The 25110-nt window shown below is 33.0% G+C and overlaps 2 long non-coding RNA genes across 2 annotated transcripts in view; one reads left to right on the top strand and one right to left on the bottom strand.

Annotated features, from left to right (window-relative positions):
* The window catches only part of LOC118765612, a 128446-nt gene that overhangs the window by 3989 nt on the left and 99347 nt on the right, over nucleotides 1-25110 (top strand). The gene's annotated exons all lie outside the window — the stretch shown is intronic.
* LOC118765613 overlaps nucleotides 22190-25110 on the bottom strand; it is a 21381-nt gene continuing 18460 nt past the window's right edge. Inside the window, exon 3 of the long non-coding RNA XR_005001473.1 lies at nucleotides 22190-22270. This is a non-coding gene — a long non-coding RNA (uncharacterized LOC118765613). The remainder of the gene's footprint in view (nucleotides 22271-25110) is intronic.

Genomic DNA, 25110 nt, shown 5'->3' with positions numbered 1-25110 from the left:
AATCTCTGATAACATTGGTACCGAAATATATGGATGGCATTATCTCGGATAGATGTCGGTGACCTGCACCAGGAGATCTACATGAGGAAGGTCAATGAACCACGAAAATCCTGCCCTTACATGCACAGTTGCATGGTAGGCATTGAGTAACATAGGATTTATCTGGTGTTAGTATCATGTTAGACTATTTTCTTTCCATAGTGTTTTGGGTTCAAGCATCGAGGTTAAACATCTAAAATAAACACTTCTTTGTCTGCATTTAGTCCCGAGACTCCTAGCTATGTTTGGCTTTCATTTTATTTTGCATCGTGTTTGTTGAGGTTCTCAAGTCTTTATCAACATCAGGTTGGTGTTTAGTGCGATTGAGACTTAATTAGAACTTTCAACATAAATGCATCTAATTCAAAAATATATATCCCTGAATCTGCCATTTAATACATTTTTTCTATCGGTCGAAAATTTAAGCCCATTTGAAGTGAATTACAGTATTGTGAACATGCTGAAAAAAGAAGACAACTCTGTTCTTCTACAATTCAAATAATAATTCTTCTCATCAAAGGAAATTCTTGTTACCGAATATCAGGATAATGATTAAATTAGCCGTAACAGGTTTCGTGTAAGGATGGTGATGTATGACGATGATCGTAATAATTCTTTCTCCTTTTGGCTAGAGATTTTGAGACGAGGGGACAAGTTAATGACATCGCCCCCGATACGTGACTGTTATCGTAACTTATTGACTTCGGAGGTGTGAAAGGAATAGGTGACATGGGCGAAACTTGAAATCATAACCTACAGAGCCGAAGTATCAGAAGAGTATAGTTCAATGTACTGACAACTATACAAGGATGGCCAAGTGAGGTATTTACCTATCGTAAATGGATGAGGTCACGCATTTTCATAAATAACATGTTTGATGCCTTTTATAGATTGAATGGAGAACATTCTTTAAACAGAATCTAATTGATCACCCCACCTATAGCATAATATTGTGAAATTTCTCCTGCCCTATTGCCGATGAATACTCTGTTTCACAACGGACTTCTTGAAATAATACTTATGTTTCATGCGAAATGTTTAATAGCAAATTCAGTTCGTGCAGGTTTTTAAATCAGAATATGCGATATATAATAAATATAAGGTATTTTGATTAAACCTCGGTTGGCCTTGCAATCTACAGATATTTGAATGAATCTATGTATGTGATGGATAGTTATTGAATAGTAACTTTATTTTCTATGGAGATTGTTGTCTTCAGGGGTAGCTGAAACTAAAAACCAAACGAAAATTAGTTAAGGAGCATACATGAATATTTCAAAAGATTTAATCAGATGTTCTCCGACAGCAAATCCTGCGAATAATAATGTTTTGAAATATTAATGCGATAATGTGTGTCCGAAACGATTAAAATTTTTGAAGGGATTTTATAAGATTTTTGAAGCGCAGAAGTCAGTTTGTGATAAACCGCTCAACTGTCATTTACATCTCATTAGATCATGAAATATTGTGCGATAGATTAAGATAACTATATACCCAAACTTTGAATATAACACGTGTTGTCGTTCGTAATTATAATAGTAATAATGATGATGATGATGATGATGATGACGATGATGATCATGATTATGATGATCATGATGATCATGATGATAAGGAAACCGAAAGCACTATACTGGCAACGCAAGACAGAGCTATGGCCATGAACCACATCTGCAACACAGTGGCTGAAACCATTGACCATATCACGAACGAATAACTTAGACATGCCCCAAACCACTACAAGTAGTGGCATTGCGATCTGGTAGCGAAATTGCTTCAGTGGAAACTGCGAAAAGTGGGGGCTAGAGAGAGCCAAGTCATGGTATGAGCACAAACCGCAGAGAGTGGCGGAGACGGAAACTAGCAAAATCCACTGGGATCTCCCAATACAAACAGATCAGGCACTAGAACATAACAGACCGGACCCACTGGATGCACCGTATATGCTATATACTTGCATGTCCTTCTGACCCACGAAGAGTCAAAGAGGAAGGTAAAAAGATCGATCGATCGATAGATAGATAGATAGATAGATAGATAAATAAATAAATAGATAGATAGATAGATAGATAGATAGATAGATAGATAGATAGATAGATAGATAGATAGATAGATAGATAGATAGATAGATAGATAGATAGATAGATAGATAGATACAACCCTCCTAAGTACGAATAGTCTGGCTATGGAAAATGAAGAATATGAAGATAGTACCATTTATTGTTGGGTCCTTGGGAATAGTATCAGAAGGTATCAAGAGGAATATAAAGGAAATTGGAATAGCGTGTCCAGTGTTACTGCTACAAAAGGTTTGCTTTTTGGGCACAACGAAAATATTCAGGAAGTATTCGATAGCTGAAAAGGATAGCATTGTACCGTTGACTGCAGTTTGTAAACCCGCTACACATGCAAGACTTCAGGAGCTACAACAAAACATGTGATAAAAAGAAATAATAGTAATAGTAATAATAACAACAACAACAACAACATTAATGATAATAATAATAATAATAATTAATAATAATAATAATAAAATAATAATAATAATAATAATAATAAGTGGGGGAGCATCATAGCCGTGTGTTGAGAGGGATTCTTTGGGGTTTGAATAATTCACCTCTGGAAACATGGGTGGTTCTTTCAACATCCTTAAACGACCCTTATTCAGGGACCTTTTGAGCGGGATGGGCTACTCAACCTGAAGAAATTTCTAACTGGGCCCCACCTGCAAGGTCATGTGCTGTTTATCTTGATATGAGATCACCATGTCGCGCACATATGGTTGTGATGCATGTGCCTGGTGTACCTTTATCAGACGGGTAGTCATGATGGGTATTTTGGGCTTCGTATATTTTACCCCAGTGTCACTTTGATGGCATACACTGCTCTCTCACTCAATAATAATAATAATAATAATAATAATAATAATAATAATAATAATAATAATAATATAATAATAATAATTCTCATGGCTTCTGAGACAGTGGCTCTCATGGCTTCTGATCTTAACTGATTGGAAGTGTTATCATGTACATTGTTTTGTCCTGGTATAAAAGATGGGCTACAGCAAATATTCTGCTCAATACCACAGATTTGCTTGTCAGTTGTTTGACCTTAAACAGTTGAGCATGTCCCTTAGTGGCTGACGATATGTGCATCTCTGATCACGAGCAGAAGTAGTGGGGGAGCATCATAGCCATGTGTTGAGAGGGATTCTTTGGGGTTTGAATAATTCACCTCTGGAAACATGGGTGGTTCTTTCAACATCCTTAAACAACCCTTATTCAGGGACCTTTTGAGCGGGATGTGTTACTCAACCTGAAGAAATTTCTAACTGGGCCCACCTGCAAGGTCATGTGCTGTTTATCTTGATATGAGATCACCATGTCGCGCACATATGGTAGTGTTGCATGTGCCTGGTGTATCCTTATCAGACGGGTAGTCATGATGGGTATATTGGGCTTTGTATATTTTACCCCAGTGTCACTTTGATGGCATGAACTGCTCTCTCACTCAATAATAATAATAATAATAATGATAATATTATTATTATTATTATTATTATTATTATCATTATTAGTATGGCTTCAAAGATTGCGTTACAAAGGCAGCCATTTTGGGGGAGGGGATAAGTCGATCACATCGACTCCGGTGCTCAACTAGTACTTATTTCATCAACCTCGAAAGGATGAAAGGTAAAGTCGAGCACGGCGGGGTTTGAATTCAGAACGTAGTGGCGAGAGAATTACCGCCGAGCATTTTGTCCAGCTCTCTGGGCAAAATACTTCATGATATTTCTTCAGGCTCTGTATATTCTGAGTTCAAATGCCGACGAATTCGACTGTACCTCTCATCATATTGAAGTCGAGAATCGCTCAAGTACTGAAATCGCTGTAATGAACAAATCTCGCCCCTTAAAATTTGCTGGCTCCGTTCCAAATTTTCAAACAACTGTTATTGATATTTGTGTGCTTGGGTTGCAGAATGAGAAGAGATATATAAAAATGCATTGTAGTACTTGTTCGGGTTCATTTCTTTCCGAGGTCAAATCTTGCCGATGTCAACATGTTCTTTCATCGCTACCGATTTGATAATACTTGCATCAATATAATCGATAAGTGTCGAAATTTCTGAGTAACCATTAAATAAAGAATTCAATTTCATTAATTCTTCGCCAGAAACAGTTATAGCTTTGTGAGTTTGAATATTAGAATCCAAGAGCGAGAACTGTAGAAGACATAAAACCCAGACATCAGAGATTGCCAAACGAACTTATTCAAAGCAGACACGTCTCTGTGGTCAATGGCACAATAATAATTTAGTTTTGTACAGTATAGTTATAAGGTGAGGTTGTTCATATCATTTCATTTCGACTTCTAGAAGTGTATATTATATTATATACAGCAAATCTGAGATGTATTTATCGGACGCTTATCACTCGGTATCCCGTACTTCGAATAGATCATCTGCAAAGTCAAGGTCGCTGGACTACTACAAACCCCAGCAAAATTTATCTGGAATTAATCTATGTGAAACAAAAAATGGGACAACCTTCTACTTATAAATTGGCTGATATTAAGTACGATATATATTGCAGTTCCTCATAGATTTATTTGACGCCTGTTGTACTGAAGTTAAAGTGCTTTAGCAGCTGGTACCCACAGTTTCATGCAAACGATCATCAGACAGAATATGGCATTTCACGTATAAAATAGTTTATTAACTATTGCATTGCTCCAAATTTACGTTTCTCTCTGGTGATTAGTAAATTGAAAGTAGGAGTGAACTTTTGTGAACATCTTCAGTTTCAATGAAGGTCAATGATTTCACAGTATTTTTAATATTCGAGTAAATTTTTCTTTTGAACGTATGTGCTCATAAGTTTATTACTATCTATCTATCTATCTATCTATCTATCTATCTATCATCTATCTATCTATCTATCTATCTATCTATCTATCTATCTATCTATCTATCTATCTATCTATCTATCTATATATGTCTATCAATATATATGTATGTATACATAGATTCATGTACGTACATACATAAATACATTATATATACATATGTTGTGTGTGTACAATGTATAAACATGTATACATATGCACAGTTATATACGTATATACATGCCTATATATACACATATTGTGAGGAAGAGGGTGAAAGCTAGTCTTCAATTGACAGAATCATTAGGGCGTATGACAGCCTAGTTTTCTTTACTCCCTCCGGATCTTCTTGGTCTGAATTCAAATCATGTTGTGGCTATCTTTGCTTTTCATCTGTTACTGGAGTCGATTCTTGTAATTCTCTTATTTATGCGTTCTTTCTGGCTGCCTTTCTGCCTTCTACAAGAAATAGCTTTTATTTGACTTGGAGAGCAATCGGCTCCAGCAGTTCGAACAGTTCGAACAATCCTGAAAACATGCCTCATATGCATGCATATTTGTGTTTGTGTGTCTATGGAATCTCCTATCGTTAGACAAAGTATGATGGTTTTGCAAATTCTTGTCGAACAACCACTTAAGCTCACTCTTCGCATGTAATCGACATTATGTGTACACGAGTACCATGTGTCACATGTCAGATGCGGAAGTTATCGCAGAGCAACGTGAAATGAAGTGCTTTGGTCAAGAATACAACGCAAGGCCCGGTCTCGGAATCGAACCCACAATCTCTCAATCGTGAGTGCAACACTCTTACCACCAACCCATGGACCTTCAAAATGCATACATACATAAACATCCATATATATGCATACATACACAAACGCATATATATATATATATACGTTCATACATACAAACCCCCCACACAGATATGCACGTAGGTATGTTATATATATTATATATATATATATATATTATATATATATATATATATATATATATATATATATATAATATATATTATACATTATATATATATATTCAAAAAGCAATAAAGATTCAAGTTAATTTAAATGAATTTACTTGAATATGGTTACCTAACTTAGATGCACCAAAAAAGACTATACTGTTTTAACAATACAGTAATGTGGGGTGTGTTATAAGCGAGAAAGAAGCAACAAGAATGGATAGGTTTTTAGTACAATCGTTTCATACAAGGACAGGCTTTATTAAATGTTGCAAAAATGTGCAACATTTAATAAAGCCTGTCCTTGTATGAAACGATTGTACTAAAAACCTATCCATTCTTGTTGCTTCATATATATATATAATATATTTATTTATATATATATATATATATATATATATATATATAGAGAGAGAGAGAGAGAGAGAGAGAGAGAGAGAGAGAGAGAGGTGCATATGTATGTATAAATGCATATTAGATACTGCCCTAATAATATCAATGAAATTAATCTGTATTTAAATTTTATTTGAAACGTCAAGCTTATTGTCAACAAACTCTTTTGAATTTCTTTCATATTGCCAAGTTAATCCTCATAAAAAATATACAATTAACAGTATAGTTTTCTTGATATTATTGATGATATTTGTTAAAAGGTAGTTGGCATTATTGTTGATGCTGGTGATGGTGGTGGTAGTGCCGGTGTCCAAAGAGGATGCTCTCTGTATAGGAGATTTCTTGGGTGACGAATGTCAAATTCACGTGGCCTTCTCAATCCTTAAAGCGTCAAAATCCTAGAACAATGGAAAGAGACTAATCCGGTGTGGAGATAAATGTGTTAGTGATAATCCTTAGGTATTCGAACACAATACACACATTAACACATAGTATTCATGTGTGGAATATTTGCAAAACTTATATATTTTAACACATACATATAATATGTGTGTGGTTTGTGTGTGCGTGTGTGTGTGTGTATTATGTGGGTTCATGTGTATCTAAGGGTGTACATGTACGCGTATATATATATATATATATATATATATATATATATATATATATATATATATATAAATACACTTTATTCTTTTATTCTTTTACTTGTTTCAGTCATTTGACTGCGGCCATGCTGGAGCACCACCTAAAGGGTTTTAGTCGAACGAATCGTCCCTAAGTCTTAATTTTCGTAAGCCTAGTACTTATACTATCACTTTGTATGTATTTATGCGTACATGTATAGATGTATATAGCGTCATGCATGCTTGATGAGGCGATATATATAGTAATTTCCACTACAGGCGCAACGCATAGCATTTTGGGATAGGGGGGACTGCGATACCATGGACTACAATAGGTAACTGGTCCTTTAATTTATCGTTCCTGAGTAGAATTAAAGACAAATTCGACCTCAGCTGTATTTGAACTCCAAATGTAAGGACGGACGAAACGCTGTTAAGTATTTTGTCCGCTGTGCTAGCGTTTCTATTAGCTTACCACATTGACGGCAATATATATATATATATATATATATATATATATATAGGCGCAGGAGTGGCTCTGTGGTAAGTAGCTTGCTAACCAAACACATGCTTCCGGGTTCAGTCCCACTGCGTGGCATCTTGGGCAAGTGTCTTCTGCTATAGCCCCTGGCCGACCAATGCCTTGTGAGTGGATTTGGTAGACTGAAACTGAAAGAAGCCTGTCGTATATATGTATATATATGTATATGTATGTATGTGTATGTGTTTGTGTGTCTGTGTTTGTACCCCTAGCATTGCTTGACAACCGATGCTGTTGTGTTTACGTCCCCGTCACTTAGCGGTTCGGCAAAAGAGACCAATAGAATAAGTACTGGGCTTACAAAGAATAAGTCCTGGGGTCGAGTTGCTCGACTAAAGGCCATGCTCCAGCATGGCCGCAGTCATATGACTGAAACATGTAAAAGAGAGAGTAAAGTGTATATATATATATATTTATATATAATGATGGTGCATTAATATCCAGTAATCACCCGCCATATCGCGGTTCACCTATCGCGTTTTATCGTTTTAGCTTACGTCGATTCCTCCGTGGTGTTGTTTTGCATTTTTAATAAAATAAATACATACAAATGATATAAATAATATTGAAAAATATGCAGTACAGTACCGTTTCTGCTTCGTTGATTTTCACATATCACGGGGCGTTTCGGAACGTCACATCCGCGATAGTTGAGAGATTAGTGTATGTTATTAGAACTGGTCGTATGGGATTAGTTTATGAAATTATGAAGTATTACGCAGAATTCATACGGTGAAATATCTTTCGTTTAGTGACATTTCAAAATGAAAATTGATGTACCTCGAAATTTATTTTTTTTAATATATTTTGTAATTTCTAGTATTACTTAGTGAAAATGCATCATTTGAATAAATATCAACAAAACCTGTATTGTGAATAATATTTTAATTCACTATAAATAATTGTATGACTTGTATATGTAAAAGATATATACCAGTATTAGCAGTTATAATCCGCCTACGTTATCGTCGTTGTACTGAGATTTGCTCGATGAAGGCCGACTACCAATTACAGAAAATATTTTCTTATGAGTTCCTCACGGCAGAATGTGTGCACGTAAATATTATTGAACATGGAATTCATATAGTTAATATTTCACAGAAAACGCACGTGCACTCACACACACACGTAAACGCAAACACATATAGATAGCACATTGCTTGGTTGCTATGGAAACTATTTATCTTTTCATTGCGACATAAAGCATTAATATGTGTACACCTTGATAGCATGACATAGCCATAGTTAGACAATAGAAGAATTAAGCCAAATTTATGTCATGTCGTTTAATTTTGCGGAAAGAAATGATAACTTTGATCTTCATAAGGTTGGCTTGTATTTACAAATTTTCGTTTCAAATTCTAGAAAAATCGAGTTAACACTTTGTTTTTTTTTAATTCGAATTTGTTAAGAATAATTTTAAATAAAGTAAAAGCAAGAGTAGACGTAGTAATAATATTTTAGTAAAAATTATTAACATACGCAGAAACAGTCACACATACGTACATACATACAAACAAACATACATGCATATGTACATGTATAAAAGCATACATGCATACATATATACATACATATACATCTGCGTACGCACGCACGTATATTCATACATACATACATACATACAAATATATATATATATATATATATATATATATATATATATATATATATTGACGTTACTGTTTAGTATAGTTACAACTCTATCTCTGGTTGAGATTTTGCTACTAGCTATTTTGCTTATATATATATACATATATATATATATACATATATATATATATATATATATGTATATATATATATATGTGTGTGTGTGTGTGGTGGTGTATATATATATATATAATATGTATATACATGTACACACACAACAATATATATATGTATATATTGGTGTGTATGTGTACATATATATATATATATATATATATATATATATACACAGATATATATATATATATATATAAAGTATATATATATATATATATATATATATATATGTATATGTATATATATTGGTGTGTGTGTGTACATATATATATATATATATATATATATATATATATATATATATATGTATCAATTTGTACATTCACAGAATACAAGCAATATTGCGCCCCATGACGTGACGGAATAGGTTCATAAAATCAGCGCTCAGTTTCAGTTGTTGCAACTTGAACTAAAAAAACTCCAGCTTGTACTAAGAAGAACGATATTATATCTGCTTAATGATTATTAGCTGTTGGCGGTTTTTCAGTTGAGCAGGTACAAATATAACAGAATAAAACTATAAACGTATACACACACACACACACACACACACATACACATATTATATAAATATATAATATATTATATATATATATATATATGTGTGTGTGTGTGTGTACGACGAGATTTTCAGTTTTCTGTACCAAATCCACTGACAAGGCTTTGGTCGACCCGAGGCCATAATAGAAGGTGCCACACCGGTGGGGTTTGAACGCAGAACCATGTACTTGCGAAGCAGCTTCTTACCACTCAGCCGTGCCTGCGCTTATATATATATATATATATATATATATAATACATATGCATGTGTGCATGTATGTATGCATGTATGTATATATGTGTGTATGTATGTATGTGTGTATGTATGTATGTATGTATGTATGTATGTATGTATGATGTATGTATGCATGTATACATATATTGTGGGGACACTGGTGTACCGATTTTAAATAGTTTTAATTATGCATATACAAACTCTGACTTATCTTTGCTGTCTGGTTCAAACAGTTAAAGGAATGGAATAAATTTCAACGCAAGGGTCTGTGTTTTTAGTTCCTGTTGTATCCATACACTTTATATAATTTCAACGCTAGAAACAGACAGTGATTTTCAATCACATTGTACTGTTAGAGTTATTGATAATGAATTTTATGTTCCAAATATCAGTAAGATATACACTAATACACTCAAAAATAGCGTCGTATATAAGTTTGTGTGTAATGTTCGCAACACTCTATGCTTTTCAAATTTAGATTCATTCTAAAACTTAAGTAAATATTTAAAGTAATACACGCAAAAACTGTTTATTGTTTTCTTAGCGTTGTCTTATGGAAGGTAAGAAAAGTGACTTCCGACGAATCTACTACAAACTCTTCGGATTTCCAACTATTTCGCAGATCTGGGTTTCCATTTGAACTTGGCTTATGCTTTTATCAGTTTTGCTTTTTGTATATTTATATCTTTCTGTTTCTTCTAATTGCGTAGACTGGCGTCTACCCCTGCAGTTGCTGTCTCTAGAGATAATTACAGCTGCAATTGTTCACAACTTCCATCCTTTCGAATTATGTATAGTCTAACCACTTCAGCCTTTGGGTCATGCATATAGTGCACTGAGAGGAAATTGCATATCGCATTTTATAAATTTTTACTGATCTCACGGACTGTTTTCTCATATTTAATCTGTAGGATACAACATGTATAGTTAAGGTATTGACTACGTAAATCCCGTTATTTTTGTATTTAGTTCGCCTTTTAGGATCGCCCTAGCTCTATGGTAGCGTTCTATCAGTATGTTTTCGCACAATTCTGATTGCTGGATGCCATCCATTTTACATAGGCATAGACACTGGTAATGCGTTGTGGATATAATTCCTTAATGGTGGTAAACTTATTTGTATGCATGCTGTTCGTTTTCAGGAATTTTCGCTTCTAAAATCTGGCTTTAGAACATTTATCAAGGCCGATCCTCCATCAAATATCGTCTCTGAAATGTTTTATCACAGTTAAAAGTCGTTTCAGTTGTTGATCATCTTCCGTGATCATCTATGTAAAGGAGGCGAGTGATTTGTCTTAGGTTACGTAGGAAAATCTGTGGCATGCAGAAGAGTAGTGGAAGTAGAGAATCACCTTCAAAAATTCCTCAGTTTTTTGTCAATAACATTCATGGTATCAATCTCAGAATGATAAGAGCTATTTACTGTTGATTGATAGTGTTCGACAGAAAATTGCCAATAACTGCAGAGAATTTACACATTAGGAGTTATTGAATGCTATTGAGTGATTTTGGGTGCAGACCTCAAAACTATTTCATATATTTAAAAATTAGCCTTTACAACCATACTACTACTTTTCGAACCACTTTGTTCGCTGGTCAATATCTTGTTATCGACCAGCAACGTTATATGTAATGATAGATTTTAGTACTTTATAGATGGTTGTAAAAAACATTATTCTTCGGTAGTTTTGAAATTATTAGTTTCGACATTTTGGGGAGGTATTTATTTACTCTATTTATCTGCTACGGAGGGAATTGCCTGGTGTCATGCATAATTTCATGGAAGAGGTGGGTCAGTCTACCTTGAGATTCAGTAACCGTATTCAGCAAGGAGCAATGGATTTTATCTTTCTTCAGCGATTGCCAGTTGTTAGATTTCCAATTGCTACTTCTGAAATCAGTAGATATATCTTTTTCCATTTGCTCATATGTTCAAAGTCTGTTAATTTTCGATGAATCCGAGATGCATCAGGTTGTATGCTTTAGATTGCAACCATATCGATGTCCAAAACGTTTATATTTCTCCCTTGGCAGGGTTGGTCGTATATGTATTAACTTTTGTAATTTTCCTATGAGAACATTCAAGATTGTCCCAGAACATAACGTTATAATTGACAAATTTGGCGCTTGTTCGAGCCTTTTTTTCCTTGCTGCTTTCTTTTATGTATTTTGCATGATTTTTTAATTGTTTCATTGATTTCGATTTTTCTTCTTATGCAATGATTTATTTTCAGCTTCTTAGCTTTTTTGTATTTTATCTCATTCGCTCTTGATGTTCTTCTGTATTACAATATTAGATCTGAACACACTAATTCTCGCTTGAGTTTTTTTTTTTTCTCTTTACTTTAATACCACACAGTGAATTGTAATTGAAGCGCTGACTAAAGTACATTATTCAACGAGGTGAGATCTACTTCATTTTCACACAAGATTTATTTTATAACAACTGCAATTAACTTGCTTGTCAATCTATCATTCTATTTTGAGTTGTGAATCTTGGTAGGTTCATTGCGGTCTCTCAGTTCGGTGCGTTCAGCCTTCACCCAATCTCGTAGAAGGATTGTATATTTAGAGTATCAATTTCGGTACCTGTATTTTGACGTCAACTGTAATTTCTCGGTTACATCAACGCCTGTGGTAATTTCGTGGGGTACCTCAGAGTATTTGTCGTTTTTGGCTCGACTTTCTTCCGTAGAGGTATCTTTGTATTATTATTTACATTCAGTCTTTGAATGACTATAGGAATGGCCATACAATTGAATTTGTTAGATGTTAAGATCCTAAAAAGAGAGCCTTTGCTTTAGGACGTTACCAAGCTATCACAATTTGTTTGGTCAGTTAGTAATGTCTTTCTCCTCCCGTTGAAGTATGTTTCTTTCGTGTAGGTATACATGTATGAATATAATATATATATATATATATATATATAGTATGTGTGTTGTATATGTATATGAATATATATATATATATATGTATATATATGTATATATGTATATATATGTATATATGTATATATATATATATATATATATAATATATATTTATATAGATATATATATATATATATATATAATATATGTATACATATATTATATATGTATATATATATATATATGTATGTATATATATATATATGTGTATATATATAATATATATGTGTGTGTGTGTATATATATACATATATATATGTATATATATATGTGTATATAATATATATCTGTATATATATATATATATATATATATATATATGTATAGTATATATATATATATATATGGTATATTTATATATGCATGCATACACTCGCACGCGCACAACACACACACATACATATATGCATATATAGAATATATATATATATATAATATATATATATATAGATATCTATATATATATATATATATATATATATATATAGATGTATGTAAATGATGTATTTTTCTCATATTCTCACTCTCTGTGTTGATCACTCCGTCATAGCGTGCATTTCACACGTATCTACAAAGTATGGAATGGTAAAAGTTATTCCGTCAGATAATTAAGAATAGATTTTGGATTTTCGTGCCAATATTTGTTGCTTAACTCATAAATATGGAAATTGGACATTTTATTTTTAGTGTTCTTTAAAAAGCTGGCATTATCTGACAATGAGGAATAGAGACTGACAAAGACTGATATTGTATGTACGTGTGTGCATGTCTTTCGTAATGTGTCTGCTTATGATATTATGATGTGCATGGTTATGTATGTTATTGCTTTTGTGTTTGAATTAAGTTTATGCTTGGTATTTGAGGAAATTATGCAGGGAAAGGCTATGTTTGTGAGCAAGAGAATTATGCCGAGAGAAATGGAATAGAAATATTTTATTTCTAGCAGACTAGAGAATTGGTATGCTATGTTTTTCTTTGTTTCAATTTTAGGAATATGTACAGCAAACATGAATACATAGCTCACATATATTAATCAAGTAGTTGGCAATTTTGCGACAATTACAGTTGGCTATAAATTAACTGCTCGTGTGTGAATGTTTATATATTTATTATACGTGTGTGAGTATGAGTGTGTATATATATATATATATACATATATATATATATATATATCCATCTATGTAAATATGCACATAAACTTTTACTCTGCAAGTTTCAATGTCCATACATGCCAACCTAAATCTGTGATTTGCGTCTCTCCTGCATATTAAGAGACAACTTCCTATCGTACCAAATAGTGACCCACGTTTGACTATCTGATAAAGAATTTTGAAGTAAGTTCTCTGTCATATAGGACGGTGTCTATATTGCAGTGGCCGGCCAATAAGGGGACATGTGGTGTTACCTCTGAATTAGCATCCCGTTTATGAGTCACGTGTGGGCCATCTACTAAAATGTCTTTATATTGGTTTCACAGCTAAAATAAGTTCTTAAAGAGTGTATGTTAAGTAATCTATGAAGGTTATTTGCACGGAGAAATATTTTATCAAATAGGCCGTGGGGATTAAGAGATTTCGAAGTGTTGGCCTGGTACTTCGTATGCGTATCTAGGTATGTAGACATTCGCCTCCTTCAATATTGCCAAAGCATCGTCTCTGTGCCAACTCTAGTTGAGGGGAATTTGTGATTGGCTAAATTCAGCCCCAAAAGATGATAGTTATTTGACCATCGGCCCCGTCGTAGGCACTCATAGCTACTTCAAAATCTCTATGGTGGTTGCGTAGATGTATTTCTACATATCAGAATATAAGACCAATGTGCAAGGGTAAAACTGCATTGAGGACAGGTTTCGAAAATTCAATGAAGAAATGAATGTTAGTATGTGTTACATGGTATCATATTGTACTGAGAGTTATGTTTACATTTATACATATACTCTTTTACTCTTTTACTTGTTTCAGTCATTTGTTTACATTTATACATATACTCTTTTACTCTTTTACTTGTTTCAGTCATTTGACTGCGGCCATGCTGGAGCACCGCCTTTTAGTCGAGCCAAATCGACCCCCGGACTTATTCTTTGTAAGCAGTCCCAGTACTTTATTCTATCGGTCGCTTTTGCCGAACCGCTATGTGACGGGGACGTAAACACACCAGCCATCGGTTGTCAAGCCATGCTAGAGGGACAAACACAGACACACAAACACATCACACACAACATATATATATATACATATATACGACAGGCTTCTTTCAGTTTCCGTCTACCAAATCCACTCACAAGGCACTGGTCGGCCCGGGGCTATAGCAGAAGACACTTGCCCAAGATGTCACGCAGTGGGACTGAACCTGGAACCATGTGGTTGGTTAGCAAGCTACTTACCACACAGCCACTCCTTAACCAAATTAAAAACTATTCCATATTTATTTTAATCCTGTATTTATGGGTCGATATCTAAACTGACCTGCGTGTATAAAGTCAGGGTGATATTGAATATCCATTTCTAAAGAATACCTCATTCATTCTAATCTTTGCCTTACACATTAGGTATCTTACACCAATTCACATCTAACTGGCCAATAATTTTTCCTCTCCAAACTTTCTAAGACTATTCTCAAAGCTTCTTGAATATTAACCGCTCATATATATGGAGATAGGTATAATTACTAGCCTAAGTATATGTACTCACACCAGTGAACATTTTGCAGTCTCATGTTTCAGATACATGCAAACCACAGATACTAAAAGTAGCGTTAATTGCTCCAAGTTCCAAGTTATTACAAATTTCGGTTATTGACACATAACACTCTGCTTCCATACGCATTGGGAATGTTTTGTTTTTTTTATTTAGCTTGTGTACTGACATATGACCTATGACTAAGTTTCTATGCACTACTAAGATGTTATGTATATATTGATCCAGTATTGGGTAGCGATTAGCTGTACTTGAATAGTGAATGCATCTACATTTGATGTAGCTAACACTGGACCAAGAGAAGCAACTCTTTCCGTTAATATTGCCTCTTAAGTTTTCTCACAATATGTATGTATGTATGAATTTATGTATACACATACATTTATATATATATATATATATATATATATATACACGCACTATATGTCTGTGTGTGCGAATAAAGAGTGCGACAGAAATACCTCCCATATTTGAAATGTTGACAAAAGGAAAAAGAAAAATTTATGAAAATTTAATTTTACTGCTGTTTAAACAAAGGGTTATAGGTTTTGGTCATTAGGTAAATGAAAACATCATTGGTACTTGCATAAGTTCATTAGCAAAACATGTGTGAAATTTTAAAATGTGGGAGGTATTTCAGTCGCCCCCTTTATGTATTAATATTTAATATACATATATGTATGTTTAATATATATACATATATATATATTATATATATATATATATATACATATATACATATATACATATATTATATATACACACCATATATATATATATATATATATACATATATACATACATACATATATACATACATATAGATAGATGGATAGATAGATAGATAGATAGATAGATAGATAGATAGATATATAGATAGATAGATAGATAGATAGATAGATAGATAGATAGATAGATAGATAGATAGATAGATAGATAGATAGATAGATAGATAGATAGATAGATAGATAGGTAGGTAGGTAGGCACATAGGTAGGTAGATATCACAAGAGTTTCTCCCATGATTTTTATCTTAGTCTAATTTACTTAGTCTAATTTCACCATTTACTCTTGGATGTGCTCTGTGTGAAAGCGACGCTGTCACACAGTGGCAGGACTCACTGTGCATATATACCCATGACCTTTGAGACTTTTTTAAAATATTCATTCGTAGAAAATAATTTGGTGACTAAGAATATGAAAAGACTTCAGGTGAAGATACACAGTGAATCCAAGATTCGTGAATTTATGTAAGTACAAGGAAGATAGCGAAGCAGCTGTTTTGTTCGGTTACTTGCAACATTTTGAAGCTCATTAACAGAAAAGGCAAACATTATCATGGTGTAAAATAGCTGTAATATGTATTGATCACCAAGCAAGCCTGGTGGGGGTTGCCACTCTAGTTGCCGACAACCCGGCCATGCAACAGGTTGCACTGGATTCCATGTTACCAGTAGCACTCAAGAGCGACCTGACACACACACAGACACACACATACACACCAACACACGCACACATACACACACACAAACACACACACACACACACACACACAACACAAACATATATATATATATATAAATATATATATATAATATATATATATATATATATATATAATATATATAAGAGATACAGACAAGAGATCTGTACCGATACAGATAAGAGAAAAAAACAATCAGAAAGGAACTCTATCTCACTCAAAATATCTTTTGATAAGCATAACAAATGCGCAACCGGTAAACTCTTACTTTTTTATCTCTACACTGATATCTGACGTTGAACTTTTCCACAAAAAAGTATATTACACCCCGCTTTTACTAAATATCTTATTCTGAAACAGAACACTGTAAAGACTCCTACTTTTTTTCTTATAACTGAAATCATTCACAAAAAATGAACATTGTATTCTAACCCCAATTTTTCTCTTTTTTGTTTAAAAAAAGAACTTGCACGTAATTAAATACACTCTCCCTTACTTAATTATTTGGTCAGCATTTTCTTCATTTCCTTTTTATTATAATCACCAACTCTGTTTCACATCTCTTTTTTAAATTTATATATATATAATTATTATTTGAGGGAATAAAATCCAAACTTACAAGGAAAAAGAATTCAATTTAGAAATACTAAATCAAATTCCACACAATTTAATAAATATATAAAAAATATTAGAAAAAACCCCACCTTTTATCAATTCAAAATGAATAATTTAATTACACCATCTAGAAAATTACATATAGTAGAAAAGTTAAACTTAAAATAACAATAAAAAGTAAAGATTAAGTAAATTACAAAAATACGTAATTTCTATTATATGAAATTTCTAGTGTGGTGTAAATTAATTATTCATTTGAATTGATAAAATGTGGTTTTTTTCTAATATTATATCATATTAATATATGCGTATATATAATATATATATATATATATATATAGATATACACACATATATACATACATATATATATATATATATATTTATATACATATATATGTATATATGCATATGTATATATATGTATGTTTGAGTTATTTAGCTGTCAATGGATTTATCCTTCTCTCTATCTCTCCCTCACCCTATCTATATCTATCTATCTATCTATCTATCTATCTATCTATCTATCTATCTATCTATCTATATATCTATCTATCTATCTATCTATATCTATCTATCTCTCTCTATATATATATATATATATATATATATATATATATATATATGGTGTGTGTGTATGGTGTGTGTGTGTGTGTGTGTGTGTGTGGGTGTGTATGGTGTGTGTCTAGAGCATTATCAAATATGTAGATTAGTAGATTAGATGTCTTTATAACAGTATGTATAAAAGAAAACGAAAATGCGTATATCATAGGATAGTAAATTCTGCGGCATAAACACTTGGATTATAACTTTAGACGCATACCTGTAATAATTTTTAATCTTATACAATTTAGCTCATTACCAGCCTTGAGAAACATGGCTTCATAAAATTAGAAAACAAATCAGGTAATTAAGAAAATTAAGAAAATTACAATTAGATATCATCAATACAAATAGATACACTATAAAGTTTTCCTTACGCTCATTGTTATTATAACAGAGGCAATGACATATATTTATATACACAGAAGAGTGTTCTAATGCTTAGAAATATATATTCTATCATACATACCTAAATATATGCATATGCACTTACATAAATTCACGAATCTTGGATTCACTGTGTATCACAGTTGCACTATATATGAATATATACTCGCTGGGTTCTAACTCACGTTGATATTTATAATCTGTAGAAGAATCTTCACCTGAAGCCTTTTCACATTCGCGCAATTGTTATCAGGCTTTACTTAAACTGAATTACTCACATATGTTTAACTTTAAAAGATTCTCGGCAATGTACATCATTATCTCATTAACATATAATGATATATAGGAACATATTATAGAGAACGACTGCAATGGCTGTTTATTGAATGGCAATCAGCTTGCCTACACGTGCGTTGCAATTATAATTTATAACCCCCGCGTTCGAAAAACAGTACTGCTCACTGGATACAAAATACCAATGTGCGATAGCCTTCCGCATTTATTCTATAAGTGTTGCAATTAAGAATGAAGAGACGGGAAATTGAAAAAAGTAACAAAAATCTGTTTGGAAGTCGCTTCGTATGACATCAAGCAGCCCGCGAAACAAAGTGTACGCTGATAATTAAATAAGAAGTATTTTGTTAGTAGTACTCCAGCTTAGTACGTATATAAGTACACATTGCGAACTATTCTGTGTATAATTTGAATATTCAATACCTATATTGATTTTCTGCTTTGGCTTCACACCAAAAGAGAAGAAATAAAAGTTAATATTGATTATATTCTCAACGTGCTGTATTACTGGTATTTACGTAAAGAAAGATAAAGATGCCAAGTTAATGAGGTCAAGATTTCATTTGACCAATTTGAGAGTAGAACTAAAACAACATAAATCTTCGAGCCTTTTGTTCAAGGCTGCCCATGCATCAAAGTATGTTTCTTTTTACTAGATAAGGTGGGTTGGTACTATAGCATCAAGATAATTTCGAAATAAAATTGAAATGACCGCAAATAAAAAGAAAGTTTATAAAGTTTATACTGGTCGTTACGTGATAAAATATACATTGAATAAATGCTGCGAAAGCACAAAAGCACGTTTTCCTGAGAAAGTGTAAATAGTAATTATGTATTTGCAATTTATGATATTTCAATGGGGCCTGACGAATAATGATAATAATAATAATAATAATGATAATAATAATGATAATAATAATAACCGACAAAGATGCGAAAGCTAATCACCCAGACATAATAATCAAGGATTGGGGAAAAACCGCTGTTTACTGATAGACAATATGGTCCCTTCTGATCAAAATATTGTCAAAAATGAAGTGGAGAAATTATCGAAATATAAAGACATCGAAATTGAAGTAATCAAAATGTAGGGCATGAAGTTAAAAACAATACCAATAATAGTTTGAGCAGGGGGCATAAAAAAAACCAGATGAACAAAAATGTAGAAGCTATATGTGGACCCTTAACCCGACACATTGTCCAAAAGCCTTTCCAAGAACAGCCCACATCCTATGCAAGACACTATCAATTCAATAATACAACCTCAACAAAACAACCCACAAATACAAGACACACTCTATACAGCGTTTACCTAGTGAAAAAAACACCCACCAGCAAGCCAAAGAACCAAAGCATTACTCACTCAAAACACAATACAAGCAGTAACAACAAAAGAGAACACCACATATCATGGAAAAAAATCTTACATAATATAGTACCGGGAAGATTTCGCACACTCCCTACAGCATTAAAGAACACACAGTTTTACACAAATCCCAACAAAAACGGAGATGTAGCAGATGATGCTGTAGAAATTTGCCTCAATCTGCCAAATATTGAACTGTTATATAATAATAATAATAATACCAGGCAGTGGCTCTCATGGCTTCTGATCTTAACTGATTGGAAGTGTTATCATGTACATAGTTTTGTCTTGGTATAAAAGATGGGCTACAGCAAATATTCTGCTCAATACCACAGATTTGCTTGTCAGTTGTTTGACCTTAACCAGTTGAGAATGTCCCTTAGTGGCTGACGCTATGTGCATCTCTGATCACGAGCAGAAGTAGTGGGGAGCATCATAGCCATGTGTTGAGAGGGATTCTTTGGGGTTTGAATAATTCACCTCTGGAAACATGGGTGGTTCTTTCAACATCCTTAAACAACCCTTATTCAGGAACCTTTTGAGCGGGATGGGCTACTCAACCTGAAGAAACTTCTAACTGGGCCCCACCTGCAAGGTCATGTGCTGTTTATCTTGATATGAGATCACCATGTCGCGCACAGATGGTTGTGATGCATGTGCCTGGTGTACCCTTATCAGACGGGTAGTCATGATGGGTATATTGGGCTTCGTATATTTTATCCCAGTGTCACTTTGATGGCATGAACTGCCTCTCACTCAATAATAATAATAATAATAATAATAATAATAATAATAATAATAATAATAATAATAATATAATAACAATAACAACAACAATAATAACAATAACAATAATAATAGTAATAAAAATGATGATTGGAAGTGTTATCATATATATGCACTGATGCAGTACTAGGCATTGAATCTCATGGCTTCTGATCTTAACTGTTTGGAAGTGTTATGTACATTGCTTTGTCTTGGTATAAAAGATAAGCTACAGCAATATTCTGCTCAATACCACAGATTTGCTTGTCATTTGTTTGACCTTAACCAGTTGAGCATTTCAATTAGTGGCTGATTATATGTGCATCTCTTATCACGAACAATGGTAGTGGGGGAGCATCATAGCCGTGTGTTGAGAGGAATTCTTTGAGGTTTAAATAATCCACTTCTGGAAACATGGGTGTTTTGTTCAACATCCTTCAACAACCTTAATTCAGGGATCTTTTGAGCGCGATGGGCTACTCGACCTGAAGAAACTTCTAACTGGACCCTACCTGCAAAGTCATTCTCTGTGTATCTTGGTGTGAGATCACAATGTGTTGCACATGTGGCTGTGGTGGCTGTGTCTATTGTATCACTATCAGATGGAAAGTCATGATGGGTACACTAGGCTTCGTATATTTTTACCCCAGTGTTAATTTGATGGCATGCACTGCTCTCTCACTCAAATTTAATAATACGAATAGTAATAGTAGTAGTAATAGTAATAGTAGTAGTAGTAGTAGTAGTAGTAGTAGTAATAATAATAAGTAGAATAATAATAATAATAATAATAATAATAATAATAATAATAATAATATAACATGCCCCATTTTCAACAGGATGAATGTGAAAGAATTATGACGATTTGAAGTGGGAAATACGATGGTTGTGGCCAATGTAGAGAGTGGACGTGATATCAACAGTAACTGGTGCACTTGTAAGTATCAGCTCTCAACTACCAACATACCTGAAAAAGATTAGTGCAAGAGTGAAGGTAGAACACCTACAAAAATCAGCATTGCTTGGAACTGCAAGAATTATTCGCCGGATGATGAGTAAACAAGTGTCACCTTAGTCTACTGGCTGTGCTCAGCTGATACTTTCCATCATAACCAGCAAAATAAGCTGTGAGTTTCTTAAAAATATAGGCATAGATTTATGTATATATACGCGCATATATATGCATGTTATGCATACACGAATGCATACATCTGTGTATGCATTTTTAAGCACAGCTATATTCAATGGCACACATTATATACAAAGAGCAATACATGCAAACAAAAACGTACACATACACACACATACCATATCGTATATATATATATATATATATATATATATATTATATATATATATATACTTTGACAATCTTTTTCCAAAGAGTGAAACCGGTAAAGTAAATAAAAATCTTTTAAATTGCATTTTCAAACCTTCTTTCGTATATATTCCACTCATGCGGTACCCCACAACTCTACTTTGTTAATATATATATATATATATATATATATATATATATATATGTGGTGTGTGTGGTGTGTGTGTGTATATCTTAAAAGTTTGACCTTAACCAGTTCAGCATGTCCCTTAGTGGCTGACGATACTTGCATCTCTGATCACGAGCATAAGTAGTGGTGGAGCATCATAGCGATGTGTTGAGAGGAATTCTTATGGGTTGGGATCATTGGGGATACTGGGTTTCATATATTTTACAGACAGTGTCACTTTGATTGCACGAACTGCTTTCTCACTCAATAATAAAATTGTTGATGATGATGATGATGATGTGGATGACATTCTTCCTCAAATAATTCGGTGTATTACTGGTACGTTATTCTATTTATGAACGCTTGTGCAAATGCAAATTCAACCGTGACAGGACAACATAAAATTGGTAATGAAAAAAATAAATAAATCAAATTCTGAAACGGTCTCTGCTTGGTAAACTATATACAATTTATTTTGCTTTCAGTTTTTCGTTGCTTCAATATATATATATATGGATGTGTGTGTGTGTGTTTGTATGCATGTATGGCTCTTTGTGTATATTTGTGTGCGATTGTGTATAACTGTGTATACTAATGCATACGCAGATGTATACATTGGCATATATATACATACATATACATGCATACATATACACACACATACACACACACATATATACATATACAACACACACACACACACGTATATATACTATATATATATATATATATATTATATATATACATAAATATATGCCTATATCCAGATTGTATATGTGCGTAGTTGTATATATATATATATATGTGGGTGTGTATCTATATGGTTGTGTATTCATGTATATATCTATGTATGTGAATCTCTCTCTCTCTCTCTGTATATATATATATATATATATTATATATATATATATATATATATATATATATATACATATATATATATATATATATATATATATATGTATATGTATATATATATATATATATATATGTATGTATATATATATATATTATATATATATATATATATATATATATATATATATTATATATATTACATATATTTATGCATGTTATACAGCGTTGGGTATACACAAATATTGTCTTAATAAGCACAGTCTATTCAAAAACGCAATGAGATGAAATTAACTAGGATATTGAACTGGAAATAATGTCGATCTATAGAAAGTTATGTGAAGTTCTATTATTCTGGGAGACTATTGATAAGGTTAGAGAGGTAACATGGTGAAAGAAGAATTATTTCGTTAATGGAAAACAATGAAAGAAAATAAAGAATCGAACGTTTGAAGTTATAGAATGTTTACGTGTGTAAGTAATAATTCCTCTCATGCTGACCCCACGCCAAAGCCAGACATACTCCGCCACCAATGCCAACCAACCACAACAACAATAACAACACCAACCACTCTCTCTCACACACACACACACACACACACACACACACACACACACATATATATATATATATACGCACATAGATACGCACTTTAATATAAAACCAAACATTACACACACATACGTGGCTGGATATATTCATCGGTGGGTGGAGCATGTTTTTACTCAACTTATCTCGCTATCTGTTTTGCTCTCTGTTTCTCATTTCTCTCTGCCTATCTACCTATATCTATACATATACACACACACACACACACGCATACATATATTTGTTGATATATATATGCTTTTGTATTAGTGCTTATTATTCACACAAAGCGAGAACACTAACATACACACATACATATATATCATGAGTTACCCTGCAGGGAAAGTTGTACTCTTATACATATGCACACGCAAACACGCAAGTATTGTTTACCACATTAACACACACACTTGTATACATTCTTCTAATCTCACGCACACACACACAGACGCACACACCACACACACACACACACACTCACAGAGAAGCACGCACATTAACATATAAAAAAAAGTGATATTTATTATACATTACAATACAGACCCCAATGCACTATGTAAGTGAATCTAATGTGCAATTATCGCCACCTTCTCACTGGCGTTTCTTCTGGAACCAAGCGATCCAACTAGTTTGTGCTGAAACAATGAACGGTCCCTTGGTAATAATTAGAACGCTAAGACTTTTCAATAGATGTATAGTAGTTCATTAATTATGAACAAGATGAAAGGTAAAAAAAATATAAGAGTTTGTGGGATTAGATATCGCCAAAAAAAAAATGATTGTAAAAAAATAATGAGTATATAGCTTATGAAACTAAACAATTTCAAAGATGAATGAAAAGCCATCATTCTCCTTTCATTTTCTTCGTTTGTGAAGGCTGAATCGTTTGATATATGGTCATGGGTATATGGAACAATAGCATATTAGTTTACGCATATATTGCCCCATATATATATATACATATATATATATATATATATATAAATCATACATTATAATATATAGACGTGTGTATGTGTTCGTGTATTCCCATAATACACACAC

Source organism: Octopus sinensis, linkage group LG12, assembly GCF_006345805.1.
Source record: "Octopus sinensis linkage group LG12, ASM634580v1, whole genome shotgun sequence".
Lineage (NCBI taxonomy): Eukaryota > Metazoa > Mollusca > Cephalopoda > Octopoda > Octopodidae > Octopus > Octopus sinensis.
The sequence above is the reverse complement of the archived record's forward strand: the minus strand, read 5'-3'. Positions and strand labels throughout refer to the sequence as shown.